The sequence below is a fragment of the Nycticebus coucang genome, chromosome 5 (assembly GCF_027406575.1).
Source record: "Nycticebus coucang isolate mNycCou1 chromosome 5, mNycCou1.pri, whole genome shotgun sequence".
Lineage (NCBI taxonomy): Eukaryota > Metazoa > Chordata > Mammalia > Primates > Lorisidae > Nycticebus > Nycticebus coucang.
The window spans coordinates 2706863-2719405 of NC_069784.1; the positions used below are offsets into that span (position 1 = coordinate 2706863).

The 12543-nt window shown below is 48.1% G+C and overlaps 1 protein-coding gene and 1 long non-coding RNA gene across 21 annotated transcripts in view; one reads left to right on the forward strand and one right to left on the reverse strand.

The window, feature by feature from the left end:
- Positions 1-11479, reverse strand: part of GNG12 (G protein subunit gamma 12) — a 122817-nt gene extending 111338 nt beyond the window's left edge. For 6 of the 20 annotated variants that reach the window (XM_053590966.1, XM_053590974.1, XM_053590979.1 and 3 more), the window contains exon 1: positions 10265-10383. The gene's annotated coding sequence lies outside the window, so the exon portion shown is untranslated. Of the gene's footprint in view, positions 1-8909; positions 9346-9404; positions 9612-9656; positions 10015-10237; positions 10384-11062 lie in introns of those variants that run through there. The other 14 variants (XM_053590968.1, XM_053590976.1, XM_053590980.1 and 11 more) reach the window with 12 other exon arrangements.
- LOC128585752 (uncharacterized) lies at positions 11020-12231 on the forward strand. Its single transcript, XR_008380100.1, has 2 exons — positions 11020-11133; positions 11477-12231. It is a non-coding gene; the product is annotated as an uncharacterized LOC128585752 (long non-coding RNA).
- The last annotated feature ends 312 nt before the right edge of the window (positions 12232-12543 follow it).

Consider the following 12543-nt stretch of genomic DNA (forward strand, 5'->3'; position numbering starts at 1 on the left):
GCAGAACTCTCCACGGCACGCACAACGCCCACCGCCCACACGCATGGGGAACCTGTCACCCCTCAGGCCCCAAATGTGGCCTCTTGACCAAATCCTCTTGAGGTTTGTTCTGTGAAGTCTGGATTTGTTCCACCAAATCTGGATTCAGTCAAAAGGCTGCACTCAAGGATCCAGAAGGCCACGTGTGGCTCCCGGGCCACAGGGTCCCTACCCTGACACAGGAATATTACATTATATGATAAAAAGGACTTTATTCAATTAAGGTTGCAGGCCTTGATATGGAAGGAGTATCCTATAGGTGGCCTCAATCTAATCAACCTAACCAAATGAATCCTTAAAAGCAGAGAATTTTCTCTGGCTGGCAGCAGAGAAATGAGACAGGCTCCAAGCATGAGGGGGACTTGTCAAGCTGTTCCTATCTCTGAGATGTAGGGTTCAAAGGTAAAGACCAAAGAGGTCTGAGCACTGAGGGTGGCCTCCAGCCAAGAAATTACAAAGAAATGTGTCCTCAGTGCTAGAGCAGGGAACTTGGCTTTGACTCTGAATCTCAGTGAGCCCAGAAAGGGATTCTTCCCAGAGCCACCCAATAAAAGCCCAGGGGTTGACACCTTGACTTCAGACTCATGAAATCCAGGAAAGAAACCAGCCAAGCCCCTCCAACTTTCAACCTACAAGGCTGAGAAGTTACATTTGTGTTGTGTTACGCTGCAAAATTTGTGGGAACTTGCCACAGCAGCCACGGAGGACCAACTCACAGCTGATGTGGACTCTGGTCTGCCAGCCCTTTCTCGGTGGCACAACTGGAATGGCACGTCTCATAAGCAGCGATGCTCTAGATTCATTGAAATTTGGTGTTATGTCTGCTTTGCTGATGGGCAAACAGATTTCAGTGATCAGATGATTTGTCCAAGAGATTCAGACTTCAAACTCGAGCTCCCTACCACCCTGCACACTGCCAGAGGAGCTAGAGGGGAGAGAATCCTGCCCAAGGCCACGGGTCTGCTAACACTTCTCCCAGGTCTGTGACATAGGATCCCCAATGCAGTTGACCACAAGACCCAGCTGGGTCCAGAAACATTCATCCATTATGGGTCTGGGGTCCAAAGGTGCTACATTATCCTTCCAGGTACTCGGGACAGAATGAGACCAAGACCCTGTCCTTTTGGCGCTGATGCCATAGTGACAGCACGCGATACTATCCCAACAGGGTGAGCTCAGTGCTAGAAAAATAAAAAGGATCCAGGGAGCTTTACCTCTGTAAAAGTCAGAACCTACATGTCCAGGAGCTGAGAAACAGAAGTAGGCCTGGAGGATAAGATGCACTTTGGGGATTTTTCACGGGCCACTCGCTGCTAGTGCAGGAACTCCCGAGTTTGTTGTCATGGGCTTTTTTGATGGAGATATAGACCAACTTTAGAGATTGGTAAGAGGCAGTCCTAACAAAACCACAGTTATCTTTCCACCAAACCATAATTTCCTTTTTGGTGGAATTCCATTTTTAAAAGATGGAAATTTTATATTCAAATAGTATCCTAAGAGCTGGCTGAAAGACCACCTCGAAAAGATGCTTCTGCACAACTCCTGGCCCATACCCTCTGCAGAACCCTGGGCTCCGGCATGCCTCCTTACGTTGTTCTCTTACCTTCCTTTCACCTTGGAAACAAAATAGACAGCCCTGACGGTGAGATCAAAGAGGGAACAGGAGCTGAAATTTGGGGAATAAAAAAAGCAGCATGCATCACCTTTCAGGAGAAGCATGTAAATGGAAAAGTCTAGATTTAATATTTTGTAGGAAATGCCATTGAAATTCATGTATTCTCAATTTTTTCTTCTTGTTTAAGAGGGAGAAATTCTAGACTAGATTATCATGGTTTTGGAGAAGCAGCAGTTTAATAACACCATTGAGCCAAAAACTATTTATAATTCAGACATTAGCAACTGGCATAAAACCCCACTTTCCACTTCTCTTGATTTTGCACTGACAATTTGGCAGCCCACTCTTCCCTCGGGCCCAGGAGAGCCATCACATTCTTCAGCCTGTATTTGAGAGATTCTGACAGATATGGGAAGAAAGGTCAGTAGTGCCCACAGGAGTCTACCAGCCCACACAACAGGCAGGAAAAGACACACGGCCCCAAATTGCCAGCCACCCGACTGAATTAGAAAATTTAAACTATCTTAAAATGACCATTTCTCAAACAGATCAGGAAAAATAAAAAGCTGACACTCTTGCCGTTGGGCCTGTAAGCAACTAGGCCACCCAATACGCTGACAACGAGAGAGCAAAAGGATTCAACCCTTCCAGAGGGGACTGGTGAGCCCTGTGACTCAGCAGTCCCACTCCTGGGAATCAATCTTGGGATACACCTTCACAAAAGCAAGATGACTTACTACACTTTATTCATTACAGCACTGGTTTTGAAAGCGAAAGACTAGAAACAGCCCCGTGACCAGCAGCAGGGCAGTGGCGAGATAAACCACCCTAGAGCCCCACGATGGAAATCATGCCGTCAGCAGGAGAGGCTGAGGGTGATCTCCAGGATACACAGCTAATTTAAAATAGCAAGGCCCACCAGACTATATACCAACTTCTACGAAAGGGACGAAATTAAATTTTCTTGCTTGTATTTACAAATTGCTATGGGAAAGGCCTGAATAGGGACAAGACGGGAGCAAGGTTTTTCACTGTTTACCTTTTTATTCGGTTGGGAAGGTTTTGGAAGACCAATTAAATGTATTTCATATTTTTAAGAAAAGAGGTTATATAAGCTATTTTTCTAGGTGTGAGAACAGAACAACAGTTTGGAAAAACCAGTATGGTGGCGCTCCACCAGCTCTGGAAAACCTGAGGCCAGGCAGGCAAGTGCTCCCATGAACATCTCAGTCCAGAGTTCAGCACTAAGTGTGGAGAGCATGGGCAGTGGACTTCTGCCTGGTTTTATGTCACCTGCTGGGTGTGGGTGGTGCTGAGGGTACACCCAGAAGGCAGGCAGAACTGTGGGTGAGTGGGAAGCAGAGACACAAACACCAGGGTCGCCTCCCCGGCAACACCACGGGCAGTTCTTTGTTCTCTGGGTTTAGACAGTAATGGCTGAAGCATGCTGCTTATCAAGTATTTGTTAAAAAAGGGCAAAGCATATGCTAGATTAGTCTGCTTAATTCAACAGAGTAATGTTCCTGAGAAGTTGGGACTAGAATTTTGTAAAATCATACTGTAAATGTAACAGGTTGAGTTTGCTACTTAAGTTCAACAGAGAATTCTTATTAGGAATTGAGGAATTGTTATGTTAGTCTTGCTTTGGCAATCTAAATTTGCGCGAAGGCTGAATCCTGACCTATTAAATGTGAAAGGCATTCACATTTCTGTAGGTGGTGTTTTTCAGAAGGTGTGGTCTCTCCATAAGTCAGAAGGCCAAGGCCAAGGTCCAAAGTATGAGGGAGTTTTTTTTATATCAGAACCACGAAGGTGGCTGAGCCTACCTGCTATGCAGACACCTCCCGGGAAAGCAGCCAGGAGGAGCTCCTGACGGTCGACTTTCTGGAGGATCAGTGTAAAAGAGAAAGCACGCCAAAAAGTGCGGGCTGGTGCTCAGGGACACAGATCAACTTCCTTAGTCGTGGGTAGCTGTGGCAACAAGTCTCCCCTCTTAGCTTAAACTACAAGTCTTTTTCCAGAAGCAGCTGTTCATAGCTAAGTTCCAAAGGCTCTTACCACTGTTCCTTGCACCTTGTGCTCAAAGGCAGGGCCCACAGCTGGTCAATAAACACTAATCCCTTTCCATCTTCCCAAGAATCACCACAACTCCACCCCCCGCATCAGGCAGACCACATAAGGCCTGCAGGGCACCCCAGCATTTAAATGCTAAGCCGGTTGGTGGGTCAATTAACAATGTCAACAGCACCCCAAGTGCTGGTCACTACCTGTCCCCTAAGGAAATGAACTGAGAAAGGCCCATTAGATGGGATGTCCCTCTGAACGTGTTTCCCAGCAAATAAGGTCAGTTGGACTTTTCTGATAAAGAACACTGGCTCATGGATCCCGCTGGCACGTGACACAGAACAGAGTTTCGTGCCTTCTACCGCCGTTTACGACACTTGTATGTGCCAGGCTCTGCCAGCTCACGGCATGTAGAGAGCTACTGTGGCTGAAGGGGCTTTGAGAAGCAGAGCTGCTATTAGCCACACACTGCACCTTTGAGTTTTAAAAAAGGCCTCTCCATGTAGACCTGCCCCAGTATCAGAAAACACCCCTTCTACAGAGGCAGTCCTGCCCCAGGATGCACAGGGTTTTGAACAGATTCGAGCCTCACATTTGCCTCCATGGCCAGGAACCCTCATGCGGTGAACCACCAGTACAACTGTAAGGCAGCCCCGGCCGGATGTCACGGTTCAATCTTTCTCCTCCTGGCCAGGCATCCAGCCTGCCTATGACAACTTACTTCAACAGCCAATCAGGACCTTATACACCCACATGAAGTCTAATTCGCAGGCCAGTGTCTAGTGTTTCAAAAGGTTTCATTACTTTAGGTACAGCTCCCATTCTTACATTTAGCTCATGTAGGGATTTAATGATTTTCAGTCTGAGCCCTGAGAAGCCTCGTGCTTTTCTTCTGCAATGATCTCCAAAAAAAGCAGACAAAATTTGGGGTCACAAGCTTGGGGTATGGGTCAGAGGGTCCCAGGAGGGTTAAGAGTTTAGTGTCCAGTAGTCAGGGACATCTTGGCTGGGAGCTTCTGCAGCTAAAGCCTGATTATTCTATACCCGTGAAGCTAAGCATCCACCCCCAGTGGGCACAAGTCTGCACACAGCCATTTCCCACGCACGGAGCACAAGTGAGAACCGATCCAGACACCGTGCCACAGAGCGTTTGTGATACCACCAACTCAGATTCAGCCAGAGCTTACTCTTCTCTCCTCCATCCACTGGAGGAGATTCTATGTCTATCCTGCTGCCTTGACTAGGAAGGGAATGGGAGCCTCTCATGTAAGGAAGCAGAGTGTACTTTCTTCTGATGCTGGCCCCAAAGTCAGCCACTCCTCTCAATAAATGTGGAAGTTACAGAAGATTCTTAGCAAGTGATTCATTAATAGACCTGAAAAAAGTTTTTAGCTACTAATGTTCCAATAGAAACGAAAGTATCAAGAGACAGTCTACAACACTCTGGTTTTTAACATAATCTTCTGAAATATGGACTGTTAAAAGACAAAAACCTTGTCACAGGATGGAAGCCAGGCACTCAGCTAAGCACTCCTGATTCCCCATGAAGACATGATAAACATTTGCTGCCAGATTTTCAAGACAGACTCTGGGATACATGGAACAATGCAGGTAGAAGTGGTGGAGGTTGCCTTCTGCTCCGCCCTGAATCCAAGCTGCCTGTTCTGTTACTCCTGGGAGGGAAAAGCAGGATCAGGGCCTGTTGGTGTGAACTGTTCTAGAACAGGCTTTAGCAGGTCAGTTCCTTCAAGCCCTGCTTTAAGAGACCAGAGATGAGAGGGGGACCACACACAGGTCACTGAGGGCCCTGGCCTGTGTTCGTTTTAGGCCTGCTGGGTCTCACGGCCATTTAGGAAGCTTTGCTGAGGCTGAAAAGTGGTGAAACCACGGCGAGGGAGGAGGAGTCTCCTCAGAGATAGTCTCAAGAGTTTCTCTTATTTATAGCTTTTATACCAAATTGCCTCCCTGAAACCCTCTTCACTCATTCCTCCAGATGGACACATCTCGATTCTCAGCAGAGCACTGTTGGCATAAAACCTGGCATCAGAACCACTCTGGATCAAATTCCACTCCGGCCCCCTGATCGAGGTTCAGGCCTTTAGGGAACCTCAGTTTCCTTGTCTGGGCTGCTATAAGGAGTAAGGTCATATACATGGGAAGGCTAAGAAGGGGCCCAGGATATAGATCAAAAAACAATCACAGTTGTGCTGTAATTTATCGATTGGTACTCAGTTTAACCAGGGCGGTTCAATGTCTTCCCTATCACCACCTTCCTGGTGTCTAATATACTGCAGGTGTTACACAAATACGGCTTGTTAATGCCAGCCTGGGGCTGGGAAGTCACCGGTTACATAAAATCAGGACCCATGGACCAGGTCTGCATACATATGTCGATAATCTGTTAGTGGACTAAGTTTCTTATGAAGATCAACCTTTTACTACTAAACAATTTCCAATGAAAAAAGGTTTTGATATTTAAAGGACATTCAATTAGTGCCACAGAAGTTTTTTTCTGAAACAAAACCCTGCTTTTGTAGGCAAATAACTATTAACACCAATATATGTGGTTCCTGGTGAAAAGGCAGGGGCACAGTAATTCACCCCCCATTTGTCCATATTTTCTTCTAGCCTTTTAAAATCCATGGTCCATGAACAATTTTAAGCTAGCTGAATTGTAATATACTAACCGTGCATGCCATTTGTCCCCTTCCAAACTATAGCAGACTTCATGCATCGCTGATTTTTAGTTTCTAATAAGGAAAATGGGTGAGATCCAGGAGAATTTGAATACTGCAACCAGTTTCACATGTAAAGGACGCAATGACGACTGCCTAATTTTCTTTTGAAAAGTCTTGCCAATCTTACAATTACTGAGCACTTTTAAATTTGGTAGAAGTGTTAAAACTTTGTAGAACTGTTTTCCTGTTACAAAAATTAATGTTCAGAACATGAAAAAAACATCTCAATCCTCGTGTTAACATTTATTGAACACAGGGTGGTATCCATAGCTCAGTGGGTAGAGCGCAGGCTGCATACACCGAGGCTGGGGGGTTCGAACCCGGCCCAGGCCAGCTAAAAAACAATGACACATGCAACAACAACAGTAAAAAAAATAGCTGGGCGTTGTGGCAGGTTCCTGTAGTCCCAGCTACTTGGGAAGCTGAGGCAAGAGAATCGCTGAAGCACAAGAGAGTTTGAGGTTGCTGTGAGCTGTGATGGCACAGCACTCTGAGGGCGACAGCTTGAGACTATATTCAAGAAATATGTTTTGAGACAGACTCTTCAGGGGTCCCAAACTTTTTAAACAGGGGGCCAATTGAGACCGTTGGAAGGCCGGACTATAGTTTAAAAACTATGAACAAATTCCTATGCACACTGCACATATCTTATTTTGAAGTAAAAAAAAAAAACAAAAAAAAAAAAAACGGGAATACAATCACACTACCTCATGTGGCCCGCGGGCCGTAGTTTGAAGACCCCTGCTAGGTACTGTTCTAAATGTTCTATACAAATCAACTCCTTCACTCCTCACAACACTTAACTAAAGCAGCACAGATTAGCTTGCCCACAGCTAATACAGCTAGAACTATGAATCAGGAACCCATCATTGATTTAGGAGTGAATTTAATCAAATTCTCCACCACTTCAGTACAATGTCACAGACCATTCATAACACTATACCCTTCAGTTATTAGCCACCTCACCACCTGTCTCATTAGTAAAGTGAATCCCCTACGCCATGAGCTGATGCTAGATCTGCCATTCTGTGCACCTGATATGCGTTAAAGAAAAAAAGCTTAAAAAGGTTTGTCTTAAAGATGGAAGCATTTAAGATTTTGCAAATTGTAGCAAGTGATCCAAGGATGTGATGATTCCCTGAATTAACTGAACACTCATCCTTACAAAAGTTTAACAATAAGATTGACACAATCAGTCCTAACACTTTATGGCATATCTGTTGGCCTTGGACATCAGTACATGAAAAAACCAGATACCCTTGGGCCACATTTTCTCCATACTTTTAATTAAAAGTTGCACTTAGAGACAAACTTCTATTCCCCACTCAGGGCTAACACACAACTATTTGAAATAAATTCTTTTAAAGATAATGAAATGTTTCTGGCTGTCAGTCAAAATTACTATGCAACTGTTCTTTAACACTAAAAGCGTATTAAAACTTAATCCTTTAATCATAATTATACTGCTGTGGTAGAAACAATACATACACAATTCACACACAAGTCAGGTACCTTCTTTAGAATTTAAAATTGATCTAGCATTTCTAGAAGGCTCTAAGCTGCCACCTTGCAATTTATTCACTAGCCTGCTGCTTAAGTAAAATACGAACGTTTTTAGTATTTACCGGGTTAGGTTCAGTCTGTTTTCCAAGGATTGTTTCAGTTTCATAAGAACTCTAGAGACCAACTATTCTCCCCATGTCACAAACCTAAGAAACGCTAAACATTCTCATCCAAGTCAGCCTGACAAAGCCCATACTTCAAACCATTCTTCCAAATTAGGGTTCAGAAAAGTTTAACCAAGTTGTGAAAATTAAGCAGACATAAAACACCCCTCCAAAAAACACCCCACCTAATAGAACTCCAAAAGTGACATTCTAACTTGTTTTTCCCACTAGAGGGGTTTATTTTTTAACATAAAAAGACTGATTCTATATTAGCTAAAACGCCAAGTTTTTTTGAACATAAAGCCCTTTTGCTCTCAGAACGTGGTGGGGGAGGTTGTCAAGCTCTAAAACGAGAACACAACCCCCCAGATTCAGTTGTTAGAGCGCTAGTTTTTCAAAGATTGGCGCCTTCTACATAGGCTAAAAAGTTACATTGTTTTGAAACAGACTCGCATGTTGATATACGTGTTTCTACACAGATAGAAATGCCCTATGCCCTATCAGGTTTTGACGCCTAGATTACTAGGGTGTAAAAACAGCAAAAAATGTGACTTCGTTATTTGTAAAGTCAAAAGATGTAGTTTGTTCAGTTTTTGGACTTAACTAGCACCAAAAAGCCCTGGTTTAACTATTAAGGAAGGCAAAGGGACTGAATATTCCATCCGAAAAGTCCTTTTACTTAAGTCTCTGAAATGTTTGATTACTTGAAAATTCTGTGCATAACTAGCATGTTAGTTTACTGGAAAGGAGGCTTGTAAATGCAATTAAAAAAAAAAAAAAAGCCACCTAGCTCCCTAACCCGAACGTGACCTTCCTGGCAGCAGCAGCACTCAGTCCCTCCTTGCAGACTGCCTGCCTTCCCGGTTCTCCTAGGTGAGGGCCGCGATCCTGCGATAATTCACTCGGAGCTGAGAGGCGCTGGCAGCGGTGCAGTCTGGTGACGAGCACTCCAGAAACAGCGCCAAGTCCGCTTTTTAAAATACAGAACAGACACAGACCCTGCCTCCGACAACATTCAAGAGATTCATTACAGTCTATTCAGGCGAGGCTACAATCGCCCCGGGAAACATAAACCGTGTCGGCAAAGACGACGGGGGAGAGGAAGGAACTGCTGTGAAGGAAGCGAGTCACGTGCGGTCCGTCCAGCGCCACCCGGCTCGCGAGTCCCCGGGTCGTTCCCACCCGGGGCAGCCATTAACCGCGGCCTCCCGCCCAGCCCTGGGGTTGGGCTGTGTCCTTCTCCATCCCCTGGTTGGTTCGACCACGCCCGGACAGACTGACCACAAGGTGAAGGTCTGGGCAGCTCCCTCGCTCAGACCCCCAGGTGTCCGACGTTTCCCTCCACCGCGGTGGTTTAGCAAGAGCCGGGGCTTCCCCACCAAGTTCTGAGTGATCCAAGCCAAGTTTACAGGACGCAGAGTGACGCTACAGCGTCTTCCAATTAGCTTTAATTGATGCGCCCTCAAAGTAATAAAGACCTCGCCCTGACCACGGGGTACTTGCTTGGACGATACTTTTAAGAAAAAAAATAACCTCGCAGGACTGGGTCTTGACCTCTCCTGTACCATCTGCAAATGCAGTCTGGGAGCCTCCAGGTCACCACCGGGGGTTCCCTGAGGGGTTCCCTTCTGGCTTCTCTCTGCGACCCACTATTTCTCCGCTAGATCCTAGCGGCTCCCAGGGTCGCATTCCCGCCCGTTAGTCTCAGGAAATGAAGGGAAAAGTCAGTCGGAAGAGGAGGCATAGAGTGCCGGGCGCTCCCTGCCGCCAGTCGTCCTCTGAAGTCAGGAGGCACCGCCAGTGGGGGCTGGGGACGCTGGGGTCCCCCCACACCACTCGGGACGCACGGTCGCGGACGAGAAAACCGGCAGCCCTCCTGGCCCCAGCTCCCGGGCCGCCGCCCGTCGAGGCGTCCCCAGCCCTCCCTCCACCCTCTCTCCAGCGCCTAAGCCCAGACCAGTCCCCGCCCTCCAGGACACTCTTCCCTCCTTCCTTCCTGCCTCCCTTCCCTCCCTTCGTCTCGCTTCCCAGCGCCCGGGAATCACAGGCGGCCCCGACCTCAACTAGCCGCCGCCCGGCGCCGCGTCCCTGCCCCCGCGGGGGACCCTGCTCACCCCCGGCGCCCACAGCTCGGCGCTCACCCGCTGCTGGTGCGCTGTCCCCGCCGCCGCCGGGGACTCGGTCTCCAAGGGCTCCTGGAGACGGCGCCGACCTCGCCTCCTCCCGCGCTGCGACTCCGGCTCCGCCTCGCAGAGTGGGCGGGGCGGGCGGCCCGACGGGCGGGCGGCGGCCCGGGAGCAGCGGCCTCGGCTCCCCGCCCGCCCCGGCTGACCGCGTTCGGCCCGCGTCCCGGCCGGAGCCGGGAGGGGCCGGGCAGGCAAAGGGCGGAGGACGTCTGGCGGCGCCCCCTACCCAAACTCGCGCCGGGGGCCGAAGATCAGAGGTCAGGGCTCCGGGCGCCACCGCCCCTCCTCCCCAGGAGTCCTCGCGTGTGCGCCTTGCAGGCCCCTGGCCGCGTCCCCCGGGCCTCTGAGATCAGGGCTGCCAAACCCTACACAAGTTCGGCTTCGCTCCAGCAGTTTCTAAGGAAAACAGTCACAGGAACGTTTGAAGGGCCCTGGGGCCACCGAGAGACGAAATTTCCCAGAAAGGGCAGGTTCAACTGTGGATAGCTGGGTTTGGAGCCCATTCGCCCACTGGCGCGCCCCCTTCACCCCACCCCCCGGGCAGGGTCCTGCTGGTGGAAGTACTTGGATTGGTTGGGCTTTTCTGGACGGATTCAAAACCATACTCTCCATACAGCGTTCACTAGGTTGAACACCTGCTGTGTGGACGGTGAAGGTGACAGGAGAGTTACAACAACGAGTCAGCCTGGGAGTTTGCCCTCAGAAAGCTTAACGTCCAGAAAGCGTAAAGAAGACAGGAGCCAGAAATCTTACCATCCAGCTGGAGACTTCACTATCCCTGGGTAGCTGCTGTCTTGTTCAACAGGGTGGAGACAAAAGAGAAGGTGAGGCTAAAGTAGGTCAGTTAGAACCAGTGTGGGCAGAATTCATACCTGAAATGGAATCTGTACTGCTAGGGTTTGAGGCGGGAAGGTTCACACGGGATTCGGACAGACCCTTGGGGCGCCCTGCAGGCAGCTTGCCGGGGACAGGTGAGCAAGCGCCGAAGCGTCCCCCCGGGTGGAAAGCCTTAAGTAGTGGCCAGAACAACAGGAGCTCTGAATCACGCCTAATGACCATTACTTAAGAAAGCACGGACACCTGCCTGACTAATCATCCTCACTCAAAATAATCTGGCTCCTCGTGGCCCTCAGGCGAGAAAGCCTAATTGTCTCATCTTCCCTACAGAGGCTAAAACCCTCCTGGAGGGACGCCTCTCCGAGTCTCACCGGCTGAGAAGGGGGCCCCCGGGCTGCGGGCACTGGGAACTGCAGCGAGGACGGCGCCTTCCCTCGTTTTCCTCCTGACCTCCACTCAAGTATCCGGCCTGGTAGGGTTGTTGGTACCGAGTGCAGCAGGGGCGGGGTAGGTAGAGGAAGTGGATGGTTCCCGGAGTGTGGTCTTAACAACCTGTGGATCTCGGTGCTTGTTCGGTTGCCATCCACAGCCTACCAAAGAAGCCCTTTAGTTCCTAATCTGTACAGCATTAGGAAATGCTCGCCTGATTCCCAGATACTAGCAGTTCAAAGTATATACCCTAAACAGGACAGCCTGACGCCTGTAGGGACTGAGGGAGTCACCTGCTGGGGTTTGTATCCTCCAGCCTTCACCTTCTACAGCCATGCCACTAATAATTTCCCATCCTGGGCACTTTATAGTTTAGTATGAGCCCTCCTGGACTTAATTTTATTCTTGTCTTGTTAGTCTAATGCAAAAAGCTGGGAGCAGAATCGCTAAGAACTGAAGACACTTGTTGAAGGCTCTCTAGTTTGATGCTATCCAAAGAGTGGTCTGTAGTGACCCTGCAGTGGCAGTCTGCACACCATGACTTATCTGCAATGGAATGGACACAGAAATTGAACACGTAGAAACTTTTATAGTAGTTTGACAGTAATTTTATGCTTGTTAAATTTAAATCATTAAAAAAGTAGCGTTGGATTCTATTTTTCTCCTTACCTGTTTTGTATATATCATGTTGTACAAAGCATCAGCCTGCAACAGATTGAAAACAGATTATCACAGATAGGTCAAGAAGCACTGAGTTAGTAACAAGGCAGGAATTATAATAGCTAACATTTAGCCAGCACTTCCTGCATGGCAGATGTTACTTTTTAAAGTGTTTTACATATATTCCATCTTTCAACCCTAGAAGGTAGGCACAGGAAGTTTAAGTCACACAACGTGGAAGTGGCAGAGCCAGGTTTGAAACACAAGGCACCTGGCCTCACATGCTTTGTGCTTTTACCCACCGCCCT